The sequence below is a fragment of the Tachypleus tridentatus genome, chromosome 11 (genome assembly GCF_004210375.1).
Source record: "Tachypleus tridentatus isolate NWPU-2018 chromosome 11, ASM421037v1, whole genome shotgun sequence".
In the NCBI taxonomy this organism is placed as follows: Eukaryota; Metazoa; Arthropoda; class Merostomata; order Xiphosura; family Limulidae; genus Tachypleus; species Tachypleus tridentatus.
The window spans coordinates 19,823,626-19,838,917 of record NC_134835.1 but is presented as its reverse complement, the minus strand read 5'-3'; the positions used below and the strand labels follow the sequence as shown (position 1 = coordinate 19,838,917).

At 30.3% G+C, this 15,292-nt stretch overlaps 1 long non-coding RNA gene across 1 annotated transcript in view; it reads left to right on the top strand.

Annotated features, from left to right (window-relative positions):
* The first annotated feature begins 349 nt into the window (after positions 1-349).
* The window catches only part of LOC143231509 (uncharacterized), a 49,348-nt gene continuing 34,405 nt past the window's right edge, over positions 350-15,292 (top strand). The window contains exon 1 of the long non-coding RNA XR_013016956.1: positions 350-413. This is a non-coding gene — a long non-coding RNA (uncharacterized LOC143231509). The remainder of the gene's footprint in view (positions 414-15,292) is intronic.

The following is a 15,292-nucleotide window of genomic DNA, read 5'->3' as shown; positions in this document are numbered from 1 at the left end:
ACCTTGTGAGTAACCGTCTAGTTGTCGTACATTAAAGTAATAAAATAGATTCTGTTTAATACCCTACCAGTTTGTAACTGATATGATATTAAACATACGTTCAACTGTCAAATTACGAAACATACGTTTTATTAATATACTCGTTGAAATATATATGTTGTTTCAATATTTACTAACAGCGTGAGAACAGTACGTAACGCTTTTCATCCAAGTCTGCTATATGGTAAGAATCAATACTCGAGGAAAGCATCAAAGGCTTTCCATTAGAGGGAGCCACAAGTTTGTCGCTGTCTATTGAATTTAAAGGGACAGAGCTGGTTTGTGAGTCAGATTTTGTGGGTTGTTGTTGCGTTACTCAGTTGAGACGATGTAACTGGTAGAGAAAGCTAGCAGACACAACTTCAACAACTTAGGTAAATACATTAGTTAAATATGAGTCATTTTCTATAGCCTGTTTTCTGTAAATATGTTTTAGAGATCATATGATACCAACTATGGTTTTGAAAAAAACGCAAACTTGATAAAAAAAACAATATTAATGTTTTCAGATACTCGCGGATATCGTTACAAAATACAATAAACATTTAAGTGCAGAGCTAGTCAAACATCGAGATAAACATCATAAAGACGTAAGTATTGAAACATCATAGAGACGTAAGTATTGTTTCTTGGAATTTGTGTACAATAAGTAGCATATAACATTAATGTGAGTACACAATTTAAAATATTGACTCTACATGTTTCACGTTACAATATGTACTCATTATAACATCGGATGTTATTATTTATTATTTTAAAATTACAACTAAATGCCAGGAAATAATTCGAGTCTAGAAACAGAACTCATGGCAAAGAGACTCCTGACAACGACGTAGCAACGTCTCTTTAATTATGCACTTTGTTTTGAATTTTGCGCAACGCTACACGGGGGAAATCTGCTCTAGCCGTCCCTAAATTAGTAGCGTAGGATTCGAGGGCAGACAATCAGTCACTATTACCCACCACAAAGTATTAGTGTATTCTTTTACCAACGAATAGTGCGATTGACTGTAAATTATAACGTCTTCAAGGCTGAAAGGGCGAGCATGTTTGGTGTGACGGGAATTCGAACCCACGACCCTCAGAGTACGAGTCGAGCACTTAAGCATCTGGTTATGTGGGGCCTTATTGTGTACTGATGTTAAAGATGAGTGTTATGTATCATGAAGAGAAAAATTACAATTTTAACAGAAAGTAGGGATATTTGGTTATTCGTAGAATTGCTATAACAAGTATGTAAAACAAAGTGAATGCTGTGATTAAAATGTACACAAACAAGTAACGTGTTACTAAATGACAAAAAAGATTTTCAATCCATACTTTGGCTGGCAAATTTAGACTACTTTATTTAGCCATACGGATCAGAGTACCAACCAAACTAGGAAATAAAAATAGTTTGAAAACTATCCATCTAGTTTCAATTAATTTATTTATTTTCTTTTTGTCGCAGCATTTATTGTTTCTTGGATACTTCTTACAACAATTCCAAGGATAATAAACTGTGCGTGTATGTGTTTTCTTATAGCAAAGCCACATGAGGCTATCTGCAGAGTCCGCCGGGATTAATCGAACGCCTGATTTTAGCGTTGTGAATCCGTAGGCTTACCGCTGTACTAGCGGGGGCCTTATTTATTACTAGTTCAACACTAACAAGTCTTAACTTTGGTTTAGTAAATTTTAATACTCTATATGTGTACTTTTATGTTGTATCTGTATAAAGTATATACCTTACCTTTAAATTTTTCCACGTGTCTATACATCATTGCGCAGGTAGCCCTCGTGTAGCTTTGCGCGAAATTTAAAACAAAACAAATCATCCATTAATATGTAGCCCCATTTGTTGGGTTGAATTGGATTGAAAAGATGTTAAAGGACGTGCATTATACGTTTACTATTTATATTATATCTGTATATATATAATATAATATTTATCGGAATATTAAAAACTGAGACTCACAAACCAGTCATGTACGCTGAAGTTTTATAGCGAGAGTCCGAGCCACCAAGATTGTAGCCCCACTGACGTGATAACGTAGGAAGGTAGTAGATATAAAAGTTGCTGTTTTTATACTGGAAATGCGAGCGCCTTTTAAAGATGTAATAATATGAGCTCATAATGTACCGTAACGAACACGTTGAATGGTCGGATTCTCATTTGCAGATTCGATAGAATGGTTTCGGCACGTGAATTATTTGGAATCCTTGTGGATCCCTTCCATTAAGTATTACAGTACTTAAAACTTTACCAGATAAAAGTGCTTATATGTAGAAACGTTATATACATGTATTATTTATTCCAAATCTAGTTACAACATACTTAACTAAAACTTGATATTATGATTTAACAATTGTCAGGCAGAGAAGAAATGATACATAACGAAATGTCTGTAATTATCCACCTAGTGTGAGCATATTTTTGTTACCTAGTTTGAAGTGTTTCTACTTCTACTATAGATTTATCACCCGGTTTGAAGTGGTTCAAATTCTACTATATTGTTGTTACCTGGTTTGGAGTGTTTCTACTTCTACTATAGTTTTATCACCCGGATTGAAGTGTTTTTAATTCTACTATATTGTTGTTACCTGGTTTGGAGTGTTTCTACTTCTACTATAGTTTTATCATCTGGTTTAAAGTGTTTCTAATTATACTATATTGTTGTTACCTGGTTTGGAGTGTTTCTACTTCTACTATAGTTTTATCACACGATTTGAAGTGTTTCTAATTCTACTATATTGTTGATACCTGGTTTGGAGTGTTTCTACTTCTACTATAGTTTTATCATCTGGTTTGAAGTGTTTCTAATTCTACTATATTGTTGTTACCTGGTTTAGAGTGTTTTTATTTCTACTATAGTATTATCATCTGGTTTGAAGTGATTCTAATTCTACTATATTGTTGTTACCTGGATTGGAGTGTTTCTACTTCTACTATAGTTTTATCATCTGGTTTGAAGTGTTTCTAATTCTACTATATTGTTGTTACCTGGTTTGGAGTGTTTTTATTTCTACTATAGTATTATCATCTGGTTTGAAGTGATTCTAATTCTACTATATTGTTGTTACCTGGTTTGGAGTGTTTTTATTTCTACTATAGTATTATCATCTGGTTTGAAGTGATTCTAATTCTACTATATTGTTGATACCTGGATTGGAGTGTTTCTACTTCTAATATAGTTTTATCATCTGGTTTGAAGTGTTTCTACTTCTACTATATTGTTGTTACCTGGTTTGGAGTATTTATACTTCTACTTTTGTTTTATCATCTGGTTTGCAGTGTTTCTAATTCTACTATATTGTTGATACCTGGTTTGAAGAGTTTCTACTTCTACTATTGTTTTATCACCCGGTTTTAAGTGTTTTTAATTCTACTATATTGTTGTTACCTGGTTTAGAGTGTTTCTACTTCAAATATATTTTTATCATCTGGTTTAAAGTGTTTCTAATTCTACTATATTGTTGTTACCTGGATTGGAGTATTTCTACTTCTACTATAGTTTTATCATCTGGTTTGCAGTGTTTCTAATTCTACTATATTGTTGATACCTGGTTTAAAGCGTTTCTACTTCTAATATATTTTTATCATCTGGTTTAAAGTGTTTCTAATTCTACTATATTGTTGTTACCTGGTTTAGAGTGTTTCTACTTCAAATATATTTTTATCATCTGGTTTAAAGTGTTTCTAATTCTACTATATAGTTGTTACCTGGTTTAGAGTGTTTCTACTTCAAATATATTTTTATCATCTGGTTTAAAGTGTTTCTAATTCTACTATATAGTTGTTACCTGGTTAAGAGTGTTTTTGATTCAAATATATTTTTATCATCTGGTTTAAAGTGTTTCTAATTCTACTATATTGTTGTTACCTGGTTTAGAGTGTTTCTACTTCAAATATATTTTTATCATCTGGTTTAAAGTGTTTCTAATTCTACTATATAGTTGTTACCTGGTTTAGAGTGTTTCTACTTCAAATATATTTTTATCATCTGGTTTAAAGTGTTTCTAATAATACTATATAGTTGTTACCTGGTTCAGAGTGTTTCTGTTTCAAATATATTTTTATCATCTGGTTTAAAGTGTTTCTAATTCTACTATATTGCTGTTACCTGGTTTGGAGTGTTTCTACTTCTACTATAGTTTTATCACCTGGTTTGATGTGTTTCTAATTCTACTATATTGTTGTTACCTGGTTTGGAGCGATTATACTTCTAATATATTTTTATCATCTGGTTTAAAGTGTTTCTAATTCTACTATATTGTTGTTACCTGGTTTGGAGTGTTTCTACTTCTACTATAGTTTTATCATCTGGTTTGAAGTGTTTCTAATTTTACTATATTGTGGTTACCTGGTTTAGAGTGTTTCTACTTCAACTATAGTTTTATCATCTGTTTGAAGTGTTTCTAATTCAATTGTATTGTTGTTACCTGGTTTGGAGTGTTTCTAATTCTACTATAGTTTTATCACCCGGGTTGAAGTGTTTCTAATTCTACCATATTGTTGTTACCTTGTTTGGAGTGTTTTTAATTCTACTATATTGTTGTTATCTGGTTTGGAGTGTTTCTACTTCTACTATAGTTTTATCATTTGGTTTGAAGTGTTTCTAATTCTATTATATTGTTGTTACCTGGTTTGTAGTGTTTTTATTTCTACAATAGTTTCATCATCTGGTTTGAAGTGTTTCTAATTCTACTATATTGTTGTTACCTGGTTTGGAGTGTTTCTACTTCTACTATAGTTTGATCATCTGGTTTGGAGTGTTTCTAATTCTACTATATTGTTGTTACCTGGTTTGGAGTGTTTCTACTTCTACTATAGTTTTATCATCTGGTTTAAAGTGTTTCTAATTCTACAATATAGTTGTTACCAGGTTTAGAGTGTTTCTGCTTCAAATATATTTTTATCATCTGGTTTAAAGTGTTTCTTATTCTACTATATTGTTGTTACCTGGTTTGGAGCATTTCTACTTCTACTATAGTTTTATCATCTGGTTTGCAGTGTTTCTAATTCTACTATATTGTTGATACCTGGTTAGGAGCGTTTCTACTTCTAATATATTTTTATCATCTGGTTCAAAGTGTTTCTAATTTTAGTATATTGTTGTTACCTGGTTTGGAGTGTTTCTACTTGTACTACAGTTTTATCACCCGGTTTGATGTGTTTCTAATTCTACTATATTGTTGTTACCTGGTTTAGAGTGTTTCTGCTTCAAATATATTTTTATCATCTGGTTTAAAGTGTTTCTAATTCTACTATATTGTTTTTACCTGGTTTGGAGTATTTCTACTTCTACTATAGTTTCATCATCTGGTTTGAAGTGTTTCTAATTCTACTATATTGCTGTTACCTGGTTTGGAGCGTTTCTACTTTTAATATATTTTTATCATCTGGTTTAAAGTGTTTCTAATTCTACTAAATTGTTGATACCTGGTTTGGAGCGTTTCTACTTCTAATATATTTTTATCATCTGGTTAAAAGTGTTTCTAATTCTACTATATTGTTGTTACCAGGTTTGGAGTATTTCTACTTCTACTATAGTTTTACCATCTGGATTGCAGTGTTTCTACTTCTACTATAGTTTTTTCATCTGGGTTGAAGTGTATATAATTCTACTATATTGTTGTTACCTGGTTTGGAGTATTTCTCTTTCTACTATAGTTTTATCACCCGGTTTGAAGTGTTTCTAATTCTACTATATTGTTGTTACCTAGTTTGAAGTGTTTCTACTTCTACTATAGTTTTATCACCTGGTTTGAAGTGTTTGTAATTCTACTATATTGTTGTTACCTGGTTTGAAGTGTTTCTAATTCAATTGTATTGTTGTTACCTGGTTTGCAGTGTTTCTACTTCTACTATAGTTTTATCACCCGGGTTGAAGTGTTTGTAATTCTACAATATTGTTGTTACCTTGTTTGGAGTGTTTTTAATTCTACTATATTGTTGTTACCTGGTTTGGAGTGTTTCTACTTCTACTATAGTTTTATCATCTGGTTTGAAGTGTTTCTAATTCTACTATATTGTTGTTACCTGGTTTGCAGTGTTTCTACTTCTACTATAGTTTTATCATCTGGTTTGAAGTGTTTCTAATACTACTATATTGTTGTTACCTGGTTTGGAGTGTTTCTACTTCTAGTATAGTTTTATCATCTGGTTTGAAGTGTTTCTAATTCTACTATATTGTTGTTACCTGGTTTGGAGTGTTTCTACTTCTACTATAGTTTTATCATCTGGTTTGAAGTGTTTCTAATTCTACTATATTGTTGTTACCTGGTTTGGAGTGTTTTTACTTCTACTATATTGTTGTTACCTGATTTGAAGTGTTTCTAATTCTACTATATTGTTACTTACTTACTTTCAATATAAAATACTTTAGGAATTTGTTATCCTTTTTATAGCACACCCAGCAGCACGTCTGCTGACCTGACCCTGGAAATTGGTTTCGAAACTTACGGTGAAAGAGCATATAGAGCCAATTGTGTAGTCTTATACTTAATAACAAGAAACATATTAAATATTTCAGAATCATGTAGTACTGTTTAAAGTTTTGCTTACTATAAAAACTGAAAGGGCTTACAACACAAATTACAAAACATTGCTATTTTCAAAATATTGTATCCAAAGAAAAGAACTCACAATTTTATCTTCTCATAAATTTCAGCATTAGTGTATTCAAGAAGCATTAGTGTATACAAGAAACATTAGTGTATACAAGAAACACTTTGACACAAGAAGCATTAGTGTACACAAGAAGCATTAGTGTATACAAGATGCATTATTGTATACAAGAAGCATAAGTGTATACAAGAAACATTAGTGTGTACAAAAAGCATTAGTGTATACAAGAAACATTAGTGTATAAAAGAAGCACTTTGACACAAGGAACATTAGTAGAGAAAAGAAAATTTTTATCTCGACAACAATGTGTTTTTTTCTGATTACAACAAAATTTTCTGACCTTTTAAGAGACATTTCAATAAATGTTTTGTAATGTTTACAATGCTATATTTTGTTAACAGCAAGAAAGTACTTCTACTATAGTTTTATCACCCGGTTTGAAGTGTTTGTAATTGTACCATATTGTTGTTACCTTGTTTGAAGTGTTTCTAATTCTATTATATTTATGTTACCTTGTTTGTAGTGTTTTTATTTCTACCATAGTTTCATCATCTGGTTTGAAGTGTTTCTAATTCTACTATATTGTTGTTACCTGGTTTAGAGTGTTTCTGCTTCAAATATATTTTTATCATCTGGTTTAAAGTGTTTCTAATTCTACTATATTGCTGTTACCTGGTTTGGAGTGTTTCTACTTGTACTATAGTTTTATCACCCGGTTTGATGTGTTTCTAATTCTACTATATTGTTGTTACCTGGTTTGGAGCGTTTCTACTTTTAATATATTTTTATCATCTGGTTTAAAGTGTTTCTAATTCTACTATATTGTTGATACCTGGTTTGGAGCGTTTCTACTTCTAATATATTTTTATCATCTGGTTTGAAGTGTTTGTAATTGTACCATATTGTTGTTACCTTGTTTGGAGTTTTTTTAATTCTACTATATTGTTGTTACCTGGTTTGGAGTGTTTCTACTTCTACTGTAGTTTTATCATCTGGTTTGAAGTGTTTCTAATTCTACTATATTGTTGTTACCTGGTTTGGAGTGTTTCTACTTCTACTGTAGTTTTATCATTTGGTTTGAAGTGTTTCTAATTCTACTATATTGTTGTTACCTGGTTTGGAGTGTTTCTAATTCTACTATATTGTTACTTACTTACTTTCAATATAAAATACTTTAAGATTTTGTTATCCTTTTATAGTACACCCAGCAGTACGTCTGCTGACCTGACCCTTGGAAATTGGGTTTCGAAACTTACGGTGAAAGAGCATATAGAGCCCATTGTGTAGTCTTATACTTAATAACGAGAAACATATTAAATATTTCAGAATCATGTAGTACTGTTTAAAGTTTTGCTTACTATAAAAACTGAAAGGGCTTACAACACAAATTACTTTTATTTATTGGTGAAAAGTGTTAAATAAAAATAATTTCATTAAAATGTTAGTTTAACTCAAACATCTTACATATTTAAATGTAATGAACTAAAACAGACTTGTATCACTTCTTCTCTAACTTATCTTTCTCTCCACGCAGATATTCTTGAAATAGAAATTATTTTTAGTTAAAACATCAGGTTCGCTCTTGTTCATGTTCGTTTTTCATTTTTCCTTGTATATTTATTCAATATACAAACAAAGCATTGCTATTTTCAAAATATTGTATCCAAAGAAGAGAACTCACAATTTTATCTTCTCATAAATTTCAGCATTAGTGTATACAAGAAACACTTTGACACAAGAAGCATTAGTGTACACAAGAAGCATTAGTGTATACAAGAAGCATTATTGTATACAAAAAACATTAGTGTATACAAGAAACATTAGTGTATACATGAAGCATTAGTGTACACAAGAAGCATTAGTGTATACAAGAAACATTAGTGTATAAAAGAAGCACTTTAACACAAGGAACATTAGTAGAGAAAAATTTTTTTTTATCTTGACAACAATGTGTTTTTTTCTGATTACAATAAAATTTTCTGACCTTTTAAGTGACATTTCAATAAATGTTTTGTAATGTTTACAATGCTATATTTTGTTAACAGCAAGAAAGTACTTCTACTATAGTTTTATCACCTGGTTTGAAGTGTTTGTAATTCTACCATATTGTTGTTACCTTGTTTGGAGTGTTTTTAATTCTACTATATTGTTGTTACCTGGTTTGGAGTGTTTCTACTTCTACTATAGTTTTATCATCTGGTTTGAAGTGTTTCTAATTCTATTATATTGTTGTTACCTGGTTTGTAGTGTTTCTACTTCTGCTATAGTTTTATCATCTGGTTTGAAGTGTTTCTAATTCTACTATATTGTTGTTACCTGGTTTGGAGTGTTTCTAATTCTACTATATTGTTGTTACCTGGTTTGTAGTGTTTCTACTTCTACTATAGTTTTATCATCTGGTTTGAAGTGTTTCTACTTCTACTATATTGTTGTTACCTGGTTTGTAGTGTTTCTACTTCTACTATAGTTTCATCATCTGGTTTGGAGTGTTTCTACTTCTACTATAGTTTTATCATATGGTTTAAAGTGTTTCTAATTCTTCTATATTGTTGTTACTTGGTTTGGAGTGTTTCTACTTCTACTATATTTTATCATCTTGTTTGAAGTGTTTCTAATTCTACTATATTGTTACTTACTTACTTTCAATATAAAATACTTTAGGATTTTGTTATCCTATTTATAGTACACCGAGCAGCACGTCTGATGATCTCACCCCTGGAAATTGGGTTTCGAAACTTACGGTGAAAGAGCATATAGAGCCCATTGTGTAGTCTTATACTTAATAACGAGAAACATATTAAATATTTCAGAATCATGTAGTACTGTTTAAAGTTTTGCTTACTATAAAAACTGAAAGGGCTTACAACACAAATTACTTTTATTTATTGGTGAAAAGTGTTAAATAAAAATAATTTCATTAAAATGTTAGTTTAACTCAAACATCTTACATATTTAAATGTAATGAACTAAAACAGACTTGTATCACTTCTTCTCTGACTTATCTTTCTCTCCACGCAGATATTCTTGAAATAGAAATTATTTTTAGTTAAAACATCAGGTTCGCTCTTGTTCATGTTCGTTTTTCATTTTTCCTTGTATATTTATTCAATATACAAACAAAGCATTGCTATTTTCAAAATATTGTATCCAAAGAATAGAACTCACAATTTTATCTTCTCATAAATTTCAGCATTAGTGTATTCAAGAAGCATTAGTGTATACAAGGAACATTAGTGTACACAAGAAGCATTATTGTATACAAGAAGCATTAGTGTATACAAGGAACATTAGTGTACACAAGAAGCATTATTGTATACAAGAAGCATTAGTGTAAATAAGAAGCATTATTGTATACAATCTTCATTAGTGTATGAAGAAACATTGTGTATACAAGAAACATTAGTGTATAGAAGAAGCACTTTGACACAAGGAACATTAGTAGAGAAAAGAAAATTTTTATCTTGACAACAATGTGTTTTTTTCTGATTACAACAAAATCTTCTGACCTTTTAAGTGACATTTCAATAATTGTTTTGTAATGTTTACAATGCTATATTTTGTTAACAGCAAGAAAGTACTTCTACTATAGTTTTATCACCCGGTTTGAAGTGTTTGTAATTCTACCATATTGTTGTTACCTTGTTTGGAGTGTTTTTTATTCTACTATATTGTTGCTACCTGGTTTGGAGTGTTTCTACTTCTACTATAGTTTTATCATCTGGTTTGAAGTGTTTCTAATTCTACTATATTGTTGTTACCTGCTTTGTAGTGGTTCTTCTTCTACTATAGTTTTATCATCTGGTTTGAAGTGTTTCTAATTCTACTATATTGTTGTTACCTGGTTTGGAGTGTTTGTAATTCTACTATATTGTTGTTACCTGGTTTGTAGTGTTTCTACTTCTACTATAGTTTTATCATCTGGTTTGAAGTGTTTCTACTTCTACTATATTGTTGTTACCTGGTTTGTAGTGTTTCTACTTCTACTATAGTTTCATCATCTGGTTTGAAGTGTTTCTAATTCTACTATATTGTTGTTACCTGGTTTAGAGTGTTTCTACTTCAAATATATTTTTATCATCTGGTTTAAAGTGTTTCTAATAATACTATATAGTTGTTACTTGGTTTAGAGTGTTTCTGCTTCAAATATATTTTTATCATCTGGTTTGAAGTGTTTCTAATTCTACCATATTGTTACTTACTTACTTTCAATATAAAATACTTTAGGATTTTGTTATCCTATTTATAGTACACCGAGCAGCACGTCTGATGATCTCACCCCTGGAAATTGTGTTTCGAAACTTACGGTGAAAGAGCATATAGAGCCCATTGTGTAGTCTTATACTTAATAACGAGAAACATATTAAATATTTCAGAATCATGTAGTACTGTTTAAAGTTTTGCTTATTATAAAAACTGAAAGGGCTTACAACACAAATTACTTTTATTTATTGGTGAAAAGTGTTAAATAAAAATAATTTCATTAAAAATCTTAGTTTAACTCAAACATCTTACATATTTAAATGTAATGAACTAAAACAGATTTGTATCACTTCTTCTCTAACTTATCTTTCTATCCACGCAGATATTCTTGAAACAGAAATTATTTTTAGTTAAAACATCAGGTTCGTTTTTGTTCATGTTTGTTTTTTATTTTTCGTTGTATATTTATTCAATATACAAACAAAGCATTGCTATTTTCAAAATATTGTATCCAAAGAATAGAACTCACAATTTTATCTTCTCATAAATGTCAGCATTAGTGTATTCAAGAAGCATTAGTGTATACAAGAAACATTAGTGTATACAAGAAACACTTTGACACAAGAAGCATTAGTCTACACAAGAAGCATTAGTGTATACAAGAAACATTAGTATACAAGAAACATTAGTGTATACATGAAGCATTAGTGTACACAAGAAGCATTAGTGTAAACAAGAAGCATTATTGTATGAAGAAACATTAGTGTATACTAGAAACATTAGTGTATAGAAGAAGCACTTTGACACAAGGAACATTAGTAGAGAAAAGAAAATTTTTATCTTGACAACAATGTGTTTTTTTCTGATTACAACAAAATCTTCTGACCTTTTAAGTGACATTTCAATAAATGTTTTGTAATGTTTACAATGCTATATTTTGTTAACAGCAAGAAAGTACTTCTACTATAGTTTTATCACCCGGTTTGAAGTGTTTGTAATTCTACCATATTGTTGTTACCTTGTTTGGAGTGTTTTTAATTCTACTATATTGTTGTTACCTGGTTTGGAGTGTTTCTACTTCTACTATAGTTTTATCATCTGGTTTGAAGTGTTTCTAATTCTACTATATTGTTGTTACCTGGTTTGTAGTGTTTCTACTTCTACTATAGTTTCATCATCTGGTTTGAAGTGTTTCTAATTCTACTATATTGTTGTTACCTGGTTTATAGTGTTTCTACTTCTACTATAGTTTCATCATCTGGTTTGAAGTGTTTCTAATTCTACTATATTGTTGTTACCTGTTTTGTAGTGTTTCTACTTCTACTATAGTTTTATCATCTGGTTTGAAGTGTTTCTAATTCTACTATATTGTTGTTACCTGGTTTGTTGTGTTTCTACTTCTACTATAGTTTCATCATCTGGTTTAAAGTGTTTCTAATTCTACTATATTGTTGTTACCTGGTTTATAGTGTTTCTACTTCTACTATAGTTTCATCATCTGGTTTGAAGTGTTTCTAATTCTACTATATTGTTGTTACCTGTTTTGTAGTGTTTCTACTTCTACTATAGTTTCATCATCTGGTTTAAAGTGTTTCTAATTCTACTATATTGTTATTACCTGGTTTAGAGTGTTTCTACTTCTACTATAGTTTCATCATCTGGTTTGAAGTGTTTCTAATTCTACTATATTGTTGTTACCTGGTTTGTAGTGTTTCTACTTCTACTATAGTTTTATCATCTGGTTTGAAGTGTTTCTAATTCTACTATATTGTTGTTACCTGGTTTAGAGTGTTTCTACTTCTACTATAGTTTCATCATCTGGTTTGAAGTGTTTCTACTTCTACTATATTGTTGTTACCTGGTTTGGAGTGTTTCTACTTCTACTATAGTTTCATCATCTGGTTTGAAGTGTTTCTAATTCTACTATATTGTTTTTACCTGGTTTGGAGTGTTTCTACTTCTACTATAGTTTCATCATCTGGTTTGAAGTGTTTCTAATTCTACTATATTGTTGTTACCTGGTTTGTAGTGTTTCTACTTCTACTATAGTTTCATCATCTGGTTTGAAGTGTTTCTAATTCTACTATATTGTTGTTACCTGGTTTAGAGTGTTTCTACTTCTACTATAGTTTCATCATCTGGTTTGCAGTGTTTCTAATTCTACTATATTGTTGATACCTGGTTAGGAGCGTTTCTACTTCTAATATATTTTTATCATCTGGTTCAAAGTGTTTCTAATTTTAGTATATTGTTGTTACCTGGTTTGGAGTGTTTCTACTTGTACTACAGTTTTATCACCCGGTTTGATGTGTTTCTAATTCTACTATATTGTTGTTACCTGGTTTAGAGTGTTTCTGCTTCAAATATATTTTTATCATCTGGTTTAAAGTGTTTCTAATTCTACTATATTGTTTTTACCTGGTTTGGAGTATTTCTACTTCTACTATAGTTTCATCATCTGGTTTGAAGTGTTTCTAATTCTACTATATTGCTGTTACCTGGTTTGGAGCGTTTCTACTTTTAATATATTTTTATCATCTGGTTTAAAGTGTTTCTAATTCTACTAAATTGTTGATACCTGGTTTGGAGCGTTTCTACTTCTAATATATTTTTATCATCTGGTTAAAAGTGTTTCTAATTCTACTATATTGTTGTTACCAGGTTTGGAGTATTTCTACTTCTACTATAGTTTTACCATCTGGATTGCAGTGTTTCTACTTCTACTATAGTTTTTTCATCTGGGTTGAAGTGTATCTAATTCTACTATATTGTTGTTACCTGGTTTGGAGTATTTTTCTTTCTACTATAGTTTTATCACCCGGTTTGAAGTGTTTCTAATTCTACTATATTGTTGTTACCTAGTTTGAAGTGTTTCTACTTCTACTATAGTTTTATCACCTGGTTTGAAGTGTTTGTAATTCTACTATATTGTTGTTACCTGGTTTGAAGTGTTTCTAATTCAATTGTATTGTTGTTACCTGGTTTGGAGTGTTTCTACTTCTACTATAGTTTTATCACCCGGGTTAAAGTGTTTGTAATTCTACCATATTGTTGTTACCTTGTTTGGAGTGTTTTTAATTCTACTATATTGTTGTTACCTGGTTTGGAGTGTTTCTACTTCTACTATAGTTTTATCATCTGGTTTGAAGTGTTTCTAATTCTACTATATTGTTGTTACCTGGTTTGCAGTGTTTCTACTTCTACTATAGTTTTATCATCTGGTTTGAAGTGTTTCTAATACTACTATATTGTTGTTACCTGGTTTGGAGTGTTTCTACTTCTAGTATAGTTTTATCATCTGGTTTGAAGTGTTTCTAATTCTACTATATTGTTGTTACCTGGTTTGGAGTGTTTCTACTTCTACTATAGTTTTATCATCTGGTTTGAAGTGTTTCTAATTCTTCTATATTGTTGTTACTTGGTTTGGAGTGTTTCTACTTCTACTATAGTTTTATCATCTGGTTTGAAGCGTCTCTAATTCTACTATATTGTTGTTACCTGGTTTGGAGTGTTTTTACTTCTACTATATTGTTATTACCTGGTTTGGAGTGTTTCTACTTCTACCATAGTTTTATCATCTGATTTGAAGTGTTTCTAATTCTACTATATTGTTACTTACTTACTTTCAATATAAAATACTTTAGGAATTTGTTATCCTTTTTATAGTACACCCAGCAGCACGTCTGCTGACCTGACCCCTGGAAATTGGGTTTCGAAACTTACGGTGAAAGAGCATATAGAGCCAATTGTGTAGTCTTATACTTAATAACAAGAAACATATTAAATATTTCAGAATCATGTAGTACTGTTTAAAGTTTTGCTTACTATAAAAACTGAAAGGGCTTACAACACAAATTACAAACATTGCTATTTTCAAAATATTGTATCCAAAGAATAGAACTCACAATTTTATCTTCTCATAAATGTCAGCATTAGTGTATTCAAGAAGCATTAGTGTATACAAGAAACATTAGTGTATACAAGAAACACTTTGACACAAGAAGCATTAGTGTACACAAGAAGCATTAGTGTATACAAGATGCATTATTGTATACAAGAAGCATAAGTGTATACAAGAAACATTAGTGTGTACAAAAAGCATTAGTGTATACAAGAAACATTAGTGTATAAAAGAAGCACTTTGACACAAGGAACATTAGTAGAGAAAAGAAAATTTTTATCTCGACAACAATGTGTTTTTTTCTGATTACAACAAAATTTTCTGACCTTTTAAGAGACATTTCAATAAATGTTTTGTAATGTTTACAATGCTATATTTTGTTAACAGCAAGAAAGTACTTCTACTATAGTTTTATCACCCGGTTTGAAGTGTTTGTAATTGTACCATATTGTTGTTACCTTGTTTGAAGTGTTTCTAATTCTATTATATTTATGTTACCTTGTTTGTAGTGTTTTTATTTCTACTATAGTTTCATCATCTGG